This window comes from Lytechinus pictus, chromosome 13 (assembly GCF_037042905.1).
Source record: "Lytechinus pictus isolate F3 Inbred chromosome 13, Lp3.0, whole genome shotgun sequence".
NCBI lineage: Eukaryota > Metazoa > Echinodermata > Echinoidea > Temnopleuroida > Toxopneustidae > Lytechinus > Lytechinus pictus.
This window is the reverse complement of record NC_087257.1, coordinates 4393743-4403173: the sequence shown is the minus strand read 5'-3', so window position 1 is coordinate 4403173 and position 9431 is coordinate 4393743. Positions and strand designations below refer to the sequence as shown.

The 9431-nt window shown below is 34.3% G+C and overlaps 1 protein-coding gene and 1 long non-coding RNA gene across 3 annotated transcripts in view; one reads left to right on the top strand and one right to left on the bottom strand.

The window, feature by feature from the left end:
* Positions 1-489: 489 nt before the first annotated feature.
* On the bottom strand, positions 490-7284 carry LOC135156301 (uncharacterized). The gene is made up of 3 exons (XR_010295417.1): positions 7010-7284; positions 3377-3560; positions 490-2147 (listed from the first exon to the last, which is right to left on the bottom strand). It is a non-coding gene; the product is annotated as an uncharacterized LOC135156301 (long non-coding RNA).
* The window catches only part of LOC129274387 (sulfotransferase 1C4-like), a 22223-nt gene continuing 19822 nt past the window's right edge, over positions 7031-9431 (top strand). The window contains exon 1 of one of the 2 annotated variants that reach the window (XM_064108247.1): positions 7031-7168. The gene's annotated coding sequence lies outside the window, so the exon portion shown is untranslated. Of the gene's footprint in view, positions 7204-9431 lie in introns of both variants that reach the window. The other variant, XM_064108248.1, reaches the window with a different exon arrangement.

Here is a 9431-nt window from a genome sequence, read left to right as displayed (position 1 = left end):
CTAAATAAGAATATATCCACTAAGATAAATCTCCAGGGCCCTTAAATAATGAAAACTTTATAAATGGTTCCATTCATAATGCAACATGAACATTTCAGGTGAATTGACATGGACCTACTCTTTTCACACATAACAAAAAAGTAACTCTCCCCCTTTTCAAAGTACATAAACATTTAGATGAATTGATTTCATGCAAATCATTTTGCAGCAGTACCATTTTGGCTAATATTTTGAAGAAAAACAACAACAATTGATCAATCAAGTCATACATGAGTGAGAACACATGGTGGGATAATATTTTTTTTCAAAGTAACAATTTTCAGTTGAATAAAGAAGAAGGGGAGCTACTTTTTTGTTATTCATATCTCCATCTTTTTCTGTCATATCAGGTTTTGAATAAAAGGTGCATTTTGAATATGAATTCCTGTAAATATGAAATTTTGAAAAAGTATTCACACACTTTAACAAAAGAGAGAAACTGTGCAATTTAAATTCTTAAATTCCATTGTATTTATTAATGCTAATGTATCTAAAAATATATGAAGAAGTTTATACAACTATATACAGATAAATTATTATAGATATATTCAATAATTTCATTACTTATGATACAGTGAATTCAAGTGCCTTTAATTTATCAAATCTGTTGGCAAGTCATATTTATATGATGTATATAGAATATAGTTATATACAATTATCTAAAAAAAATGACATTTACTTGGTAATTTTATTTATTTAATGTACATATTCTTCTTTATGTCTATGAGAATACATTTGTTCATTTGTGTTTAAAATAGAAATAGTTATACCTTGATGGAATTATTCAATTGTCAATAAATAGTCTGACATGAATAATAAAGTGCTTTAATTTTGAAGAGTTGCTTTTCTAAACCCTTTGTTCATTATATACTGAAATAGGGAAGCTGTTTATTGAATATGGTGACATGAATCTGTCATTCAAAGTTGCTGTCACAATGCTACTCTTGCTCTCTTCAGACTACTTTTATTCAATAAATAGCTATCAGTTAAACATCATAAGGGTTCCAAATAATTATCGCAAAAGTAATGGATTACATAATTCACGGTACGCAATAGATGACATTTGCAATTAAATCACATCTAGAAAATGAAAGTGTTACTGGAGTAATAATAATGACCAACCCTTAGTAATTGATATTATGCTATGATATGGATACTCTATTGATAAAAAGTAGGTAATGCATTCAATGAGATTAATTATATTCCCCCACCCACCCTATTATGTTATCAACTTTCTACATTAATCAAATGTACCAAAGAGAGTCTGCAATGTACCTGAAAACATAACTTAAAGACCAAGATTGAGGCTAGAAGTGAAATTTACAAGTGGGAATTACATAGTGCAAAGTCGTGAGTCTGATATTCACTACTAGACAGCTGAGTATATTGCTTAAAAAGGCTTTATTGATTTTTTTAACAGACTGAATTACGTGACGTCAGGAGTGTTACGATTACAAAGGTTCTTACACAGAAAAAAATATTGATTTTTTTAAATTTCGAGATTTATATATTCACTTTCTTTTCATTTGAAGAAGAAACAGGCACTGACAATATTTCAGTTTTTATGTGTACAAACCTATGAAATCACAACGTTTTTAACACATTACTTCACAATTTTGAGGCCGATGAAAAGCACAATAATTAGAGCTATTATAATGCAAAATATTCAACTGCTTAGTGGTGAAAAGGCTTACATTGCTGTATTCAGTAGTTTATAAACTTTTGATTGGTATATGATTTGTCAATTTTACTTTTGGGTCAGGTCTGGGTCTTCAAAAAAAATATATAAATTAGCTAGATTATGTGAAGAAATCATTAACAATATCCATTTGTACCATTTGGCCAATCTGGTACTCATGAGCATCATTTTCTTCCACATTGACTTCATTATTTCATCCCTCTTCATTTTCAGGCTGTTGATCCGCTTCTTCTTCTTCGTCTTGTGGTTCATTTAATAACTTAGCTATGTTGTACAAGACTACACATGCAACAACAACATCACAGACTCTCCTTGGTTCCATCTGCATTCCATGCCCCTTCAAGCACCTGAACTTTTTTTCAGCTGTCCAAACGTCATTTCAATCAAACATCGTGTCCGTGCATGTGCCCTGCATTAAAAAAAAATAAAGATTAACATTTCATGAAGACATTTCAGCACTTAAAGGGGAGCCAAATCCAAATAATAACTTGCTTTTAGAAGAAAAATCAGACAAGTTGATATCAGACAAACAACAAGAAAGTTATAAAATTTGTAAAAATTGGTAATCACTATACCCAGCATGTAGACTTCAAATTGGCCGCATATATTTTGATGTCATTAAGGCAGTGAATACTCTCCTCTGTACTCCAATAAGTAAATTAGTTATAATGTAATTTCTTTTGAAATGTTTTACTTAAAATATTTTTTTCTTTCATGAAGACATTAAGCAATATACGTTTTATTTAGATTACTACGTACCCCAGGGGAATGGGTACTTGATTGGCGAAAATAAAAAATCCCTGATAACATGGCCTACGTGAAAGAAGTCATTTCCCTTTTCATAATTTACTTGCCCATGGTTGGCAGTTGAAATATACAAAACGGATCTCAATTTCAAAGCAGCCATAATTTTCTAATTGCTTGTCCGATTTCTTTCAAACATTCACCATTCTGTTTTATTTATCATTTTCCTTTCAAACATAACATTTTATGACCAGGGCTGAATTCCCCTTTAAAAATTCTCACATATTTGAATAGCTAAATTCAGGCAAGCCTATAAGGGTAGTTCTACTAATTACTGTGAGGATGGTTATCTAGCTGTGAAGTTGATGTCCTTGAACAAGAAACTCGTCAATTTATTTTATATATAAATGGCGATCATGCATGATAAATTGGTTACTTGGTAACATTCACGTACCCCAGGGGAATGGGTACTTGATTGGCGAAAATAAAAAATCCCTGATAACATGGCCTACGTGAAAGAAGTCATTTCCCTTTTCATAATTTACTTGCCCATGGTTGGCAGTTGAAATATACAAAACGGATCTCAATTTCAAAGCAGCCATAATTTTCTAATTGCTTGTCCGATTTCTTTCAAACATTCACCACTCTGTTTTATTTATCATTTTCCTTTCAAACATAACATTTTATGACCAGGGCTGAATTCCCCTTTAAAAATTCTCACATATTTGAATAGCTAAATTCAGGCAAGCCTATAAGGGTAGTTCTACTAATTACTGTGAGGATGGTTATCTAGCTGTGAAGTTGATGTCCTTGAACAAGAAACTCGTCAATTTATTTTATATATAAATGGCGATCATGCATGATAAATTGGTTACTTGGTAACATTCCATAAACCTGTTATAGGCTTTCTTGGCAGGTGTGTCATCTTTGTCTTGACCAAATGGGGTTTGAATCCATCGTCTAAGGGGGTAGCCACTGTCTCCCAAGAGGTAACCACTTTCCCTTCTGTTTTGCAGAAACCCTCCATGCAAGGTGGCTCATGTTAAGGATTCGTGCATCATGGACTGATCCCGGCCATCTGCAAATGACAAAATAGCATACTCCTTCATGAACATATTATTGTGGTTGCCTCTTCAGTATGAATCTAATATAGCATGTATTTTTTTTTACCAGACATAATGCATAGATTAAAAATCCGCTCAAGGTATTAATTCGGTTACAGCCCGATAGACTGCGGGTCCGATAGTCCGCGGGTCCGATAGACCGCGGGTCCGATAGTCCGCGGGTCCGCGGTGTATGTAAAATTATGATCAGGATATAGCGAGATCCAATGTCATCATGAGGTCAAAAGGTCAATGATACGAGTCCATGGGGTTCTATAACGATGACCCAAAGGACAATCGCCCCCTGACAACTACAGGGGAAGTTCACCCTGAAGAAAAGTTTATTGTAAAAATAGCAGAAAAAGTAATAAAAAATATTGGTGAAGGTTTGAGGATAATCCGTCAAAGATTAAGAAAGTTATTAGAATTCAAAGTTTTGGATTTGTGACGTCATATGCGAGCAGCATTCCTACATAGCGAATGGTAAAAAATCAATGAAATGTCATTTTCTCCGAAAATTGAAAATTGTTTTTACTGTGCCTTTTGTATATCAATAGACAAATCATTTCACACCCGATCATAAATAGAAAACAAAATAAAGTCATCAGGAACCATACAAAATTTGAAATTCATTGATTTTTTACCATTTGCTATGTAGGAATGCTGCTCGCATATGACGTCACAAATCCAAAACTTTGAATTCTAATAACTTTCTTAATCTTTAACGGATTTTCCTCAAACCTTCACCAATATTTTTTATTATTTTTTCTGCTATTTTTACAATAAAGTTTTCTTCAGGGTGAACTTCCCCTTTAAAGGAAAATATTATCCCCATATTTTTATCGTCAGGGACTGTTACCCCCAGTGGCGTACCTAGGATTTTCGACAGGGGGGGCAAAACCGTCCGCCAAAAAATTTGACAAGCAAAAAAAAAAAAAAAAAAGGTCTTCAAGCTCGTCAGGGGGGCATTGAAGGTCTTAAAGCTCGTCAGGGGGGCAAACAAGGTTTTTCAAGCCCGTCAGGGGGGGGCAAAGATACGTTTTTGCATGGGTTTTGACTCGTCAGGGGGGGCAGAGTGCCCCCCCTGCCCCCCCCCCGTAGGTACGCTAGTGGTTACCCCCCCCCCGGAAATTTACCCTCTAGACGCCAATTACCCCTAGTACGGAGCCTTTCAAATGCCATTGACTTGACGACATGGCGAGATACTTTATCTTGCCATGTCGACTAAATAAGCGGTCTATCGGACCCGCGGTCTATCGGGATGTCCCCATTAATTCTTTCTTTAATATCTACATTTTTTTATTATCCAATTTTTTTTTCTTGGAGACATAAATCATTTGATAGGCTTTGGATTAATTCAAATGCACAATAGACTCGCTTAAAGGGGAATCCAACACAAATAAAAAAGCTGTTGTAGAAGAAAAAGAAAAATGAGACAAATTGATATGTGAAAGTTTGAACAGTATATCGGACAAACAATAAGAAATTTATGAATTTTCAAATAAAGTTTAAAAAGTTGGTAATTTAGAAAAAAAAAACATTTCAGCCATGTTGTAATTTTACCCATGTTGTATACGCCAATATATAACATGGCTTAAATGTTTTTTTTTTGTCAAAAGTTTAAATTCAAATTATATTTTTCTTTCATGGGGAAATAAAAAAAAAGCTACCTGGGTAATATTTTAATTACTGCCCCAGGGGAATAGGTATACTGAGGGGAAACCACAAAATCCTGAATTATATGCCCTATTGCCCTTGTTGCTTGTCATAATTTACTTACCCAGTTGGCAATTTGAAATTTGCCCAGTCTTATAGGGACCTCAATTTTAAAGGAGTTATTACTTTCTTATTGCTTGCTTCCAACACACCATTTTATGACCAAAGTTGGATTCTCCTTTAAAATATCAATTCGATTTTCTGTCTTTGTACATATTATCTTTTGTAATAAATGTTGTTTCAAAAGAGAAAATAAGATAACATCGATAATAATAGAAAACGATACCTTGCCCCCCCCCTACAATTAGGAATGCTATTCATAAGCATGATCGCTATTCATAATCTTAAAGGACAAGTCCACTCCGAAAAAATTGATCTGAATATATAAAGAAAAATAAAGTATAACATTCAAAATTTCATTAAAATCTGTTGTAAAATATGAAAGTTATGACATTTTTAAGTTTCACTGAATTTTGCAAAACAGAAATGCACATTCTGGTCGGTAAATGCAAGTGAGGGAACTGATTATGTCAACCACTCACTTTTTATTTTGTATTATATGAGATATGAAATATTCTTATTTTCTCTAATCAAAGTTGTCCTGTAAAGCAAAGTTTTATATACCTCCCTGAACCCCCTGAACATTAGCATTTTCTTTGATACTTTTTATGGTTCAGTCAGATTGGTCTTAAATGTAAAATATTTTACTGTTATAAAAAAAAATTGAGATTGAGGAACATATTTATATAAGTTGTATAATTGTTTTGTGAACATTTTTAAATTTCATAAATTTCTAATTCAACACTTTGATTTTGATGTTCGTTTTCAACATTATGCTTGTTTTATTTTTTCTGTTGATTCAATTCAAGCTAGGGTTGTCTTGACCTTTAGGGATTTCAACAGTAACTGAAAGATGTAATCGCAAGTAGGGTCACAGGCCTATAAGGACTCTTATTTATAATACTGTTTGAAGTTGGCTATATCGTACTAGTAGAAGAATATTCTTCATCTTCGAGTAAGCCAAGGGAGCAAACCATTTTTTAGGGGGGGGGGGGGTCGTCAATCCTAAATTCAAATATGATGGGTGTGGTTTTTATGACAGAAAATGCATGTTTACAAAGTGATTGATGATAATTTTCTTTAGAATATAAAGTGGGCCACATTTTTAAGTTTGCACGCTCTAAATATAGCTGACGCACCAGCCACCCTGTACCGTTAACCGTTTGAACAACTGTAGTGTAATATTGATTCAAATAATCATATGATGATATATGACAAAAATTATTATAGTAATCACTGCTATATACTTTAAATACTACTACTAATCTATCATCATTATGATTATTATCATTATTATTATCATTTTTGTGATTATTATCATTCATTAATTTTCAATGATAATTACAATAAGGTTATGATAGACAAGTTACTCATTTTGCCATATGTAAATATTTCCATTGTACTATTCACTTACTGCTTATAACCACTTGATTTAGGTATTCATTGTTTGTTCCTATAGTTATTAGTGTGATTTGTTTTTCTCCTTTTCGACTACTTGTTCTTCGTTTATTCCAGTATTATCTTTGTATGTTTGTTTTGATGTATATTACATGTATGTTATTTGTTGATATGGACCTCTGCATATGCAGGCTGTGTCTGGATTAAAGTCTTGAATTGAATTGAATAATTGTAAAATTAATAATAGTACCTTGCATGCTGCAACGACGTTGTTGATGACGTATTTTGCATCGCAAACCATCTGCACATTGATCGAGTGCCGAAACTTTCGATTGACGTAGATTGCTTCATTCTCACCGAGGACTGCCTACTGTATGTGCGTGCAATCACACGATCAGCCTCAGCTCCGGTAGGGAATTTGATGAACTGTATCGAAAATAAAATGTGAATTATAGTTTTAAATACTTTTTAATATTGCTGAGATTTAGCCCATGTCGAACTCGTATTTTATTCTAACTTCTTTTCTAGCAGGTGGGACTGTCGATAGGGAACGTACGGTACCCTTCCGCGAAGTTCCGCCAACCCTAGCGGCGGTGCCGGGATCACGGAGACGATCACGCTCGAGCTTAAAGGAGAATGAAACTCTTGGAGCAAGTTAGCTTTTGTGAAAGCAGAAAAATCAAAGAATAAGATCAACAAAACTTTGAGTAAAATAGGACTAGCAATAAAAGAGTTATGAGCATTTGAATGTCGAGATCACTAATGCTATGGAGATCCTCCCATTGGCAATGCGACCAAGATCTGTGATGTCACACACGTACAACTCTCCCATTTGGACACTGAAAATATACCCCAAAACATCTCATTTTGCTCGTTCTAATCATATGACAAACGATTCATCAATGATATAATGTTGTGAAACCTCTGTACTTGTCATCTCATAAAGAGAACACCTCACCTTGTGATAGACTCTATAAAAGTGAGAATATAAGTGAAATAAGTACTAAATTAATGAGGGAGTTGTACGTGTGTGATATCACAGATCTTGGTCGCATTGCCGTTGGGAGGATCTACATGGCACTAGTGATCTCAATATTCGAATGCTCATAACTTTCTTATTATTCATTCAATCTTCCTCAAACTTTCAACAATATGTTTCTTTGATTTTTCTCTTTGATATGGATTCAGCTGGTTTCAACTTCAAGGGTTTCATTCTCCTTTAAGTTAAGGCTAGTCGGCCCGCTATCGTAATCGTAGACGTGTATTATTTGGCAAAAAGAAGCTGCTGAAAACTGCTTATCTAATAAAAGAGAGCCAATGGAGTAAATTATAAAGTCAAAAAGGGGCCTAAGCTTTCGATCCTAGCAGAATCTTCGTCGGAGGCAAAATTTTGCCTCCGACGAAGATTCTGCTAGGATCGAAAGCTTAGGCCCCTTTTTGACTTTATAACGTGTATTATTTGACGTTAGGCCCACACCTAGGCTAGAATATCTATAATATATATTGTTTTGGAATTTGAACCATCAAGAGGGCATGGACATGGCCTTAGATCTAGGAATAATTAGTAATACTAATTTACAATATACCGGTACCCGGTACGGTAATTAATAATATATCTAAGTCTAAGATTAATCTAAATTGTCATTAGCACTTATATTAGCACAATAGCAGCATGAGCATGAACTGAATTTGGCTATGCCCTAAGACTAAGTTAGTATGCTTATTTTGCCCATAATTAAAAACACAAACAAACGAGATTTAGACCAGTAGAGGCGCACGGCCAATATGGGAGACTCTCTCCAATAGGGGAGACAATCTCCCACATTGGAGACTTGCTTTGCAAAAGGACAAAAGAAACAACACCAACAAAAGCATGATTTTTTCCACCAAAAATTTTGTCTCACTGAGGTCAGAAGCCCATTTGTTTTGTGTGTGATTGACAACAAAAATCCTTATCAAAACAAAAGACGGTGAATTTTTAAAGTAGACGGTGAAAAGGAGTAATTTTTCATGAGGAATCTGCTTATCACATTTTTATTTGCCGCCAAGGTAATCCTTTTGCAGCAAATGTAAAAAAAGGAAATTAGTCTCCAAAACTGGAGACTGTCTCTGAAATTGGATACCCAAATTCTTTACAAAAGTCTCTGATATTGGAGATAATCTCCCACATTGGAGACAGTCTCCAATATTGGCCGTGCGCCTCTACTGTAGACCTAGAACGGGACACTATTCATCACTTTATTTCATGTTTTGTAAATCATGAAAAGGATGAGTAAGAGGGGATCTTCCTACATACATTAATAATGCGAGCGCAAAGCGCGAGCAGAAAATGTTTATGATGGGGGGACCCAGTAAAGCTAAGCACTTTGTTTTCAAACAATGAAAACTATCCCAATTTTCATATTTCAACAAATATCTTTCACTAATTTGTGGCGAACATTCTAAAGATCATTAACCAAGGCAAGAAGAAAATATCGCAAAACTCACTCGTACGAAAATCCCGCCGTGTTTTCCGAACACCTCTTGATTTCGCCACCCGGTGTAGAAGGGGTCCTAAAGCTACGCACTCCATTCATCATGCAAAAAATAGTATTTCCTGTGCCTCAATTTTTAAAAATATATTCATATTATTATAGGATAAAATGAAATTTAAGCGAATATAACTCCAAAAT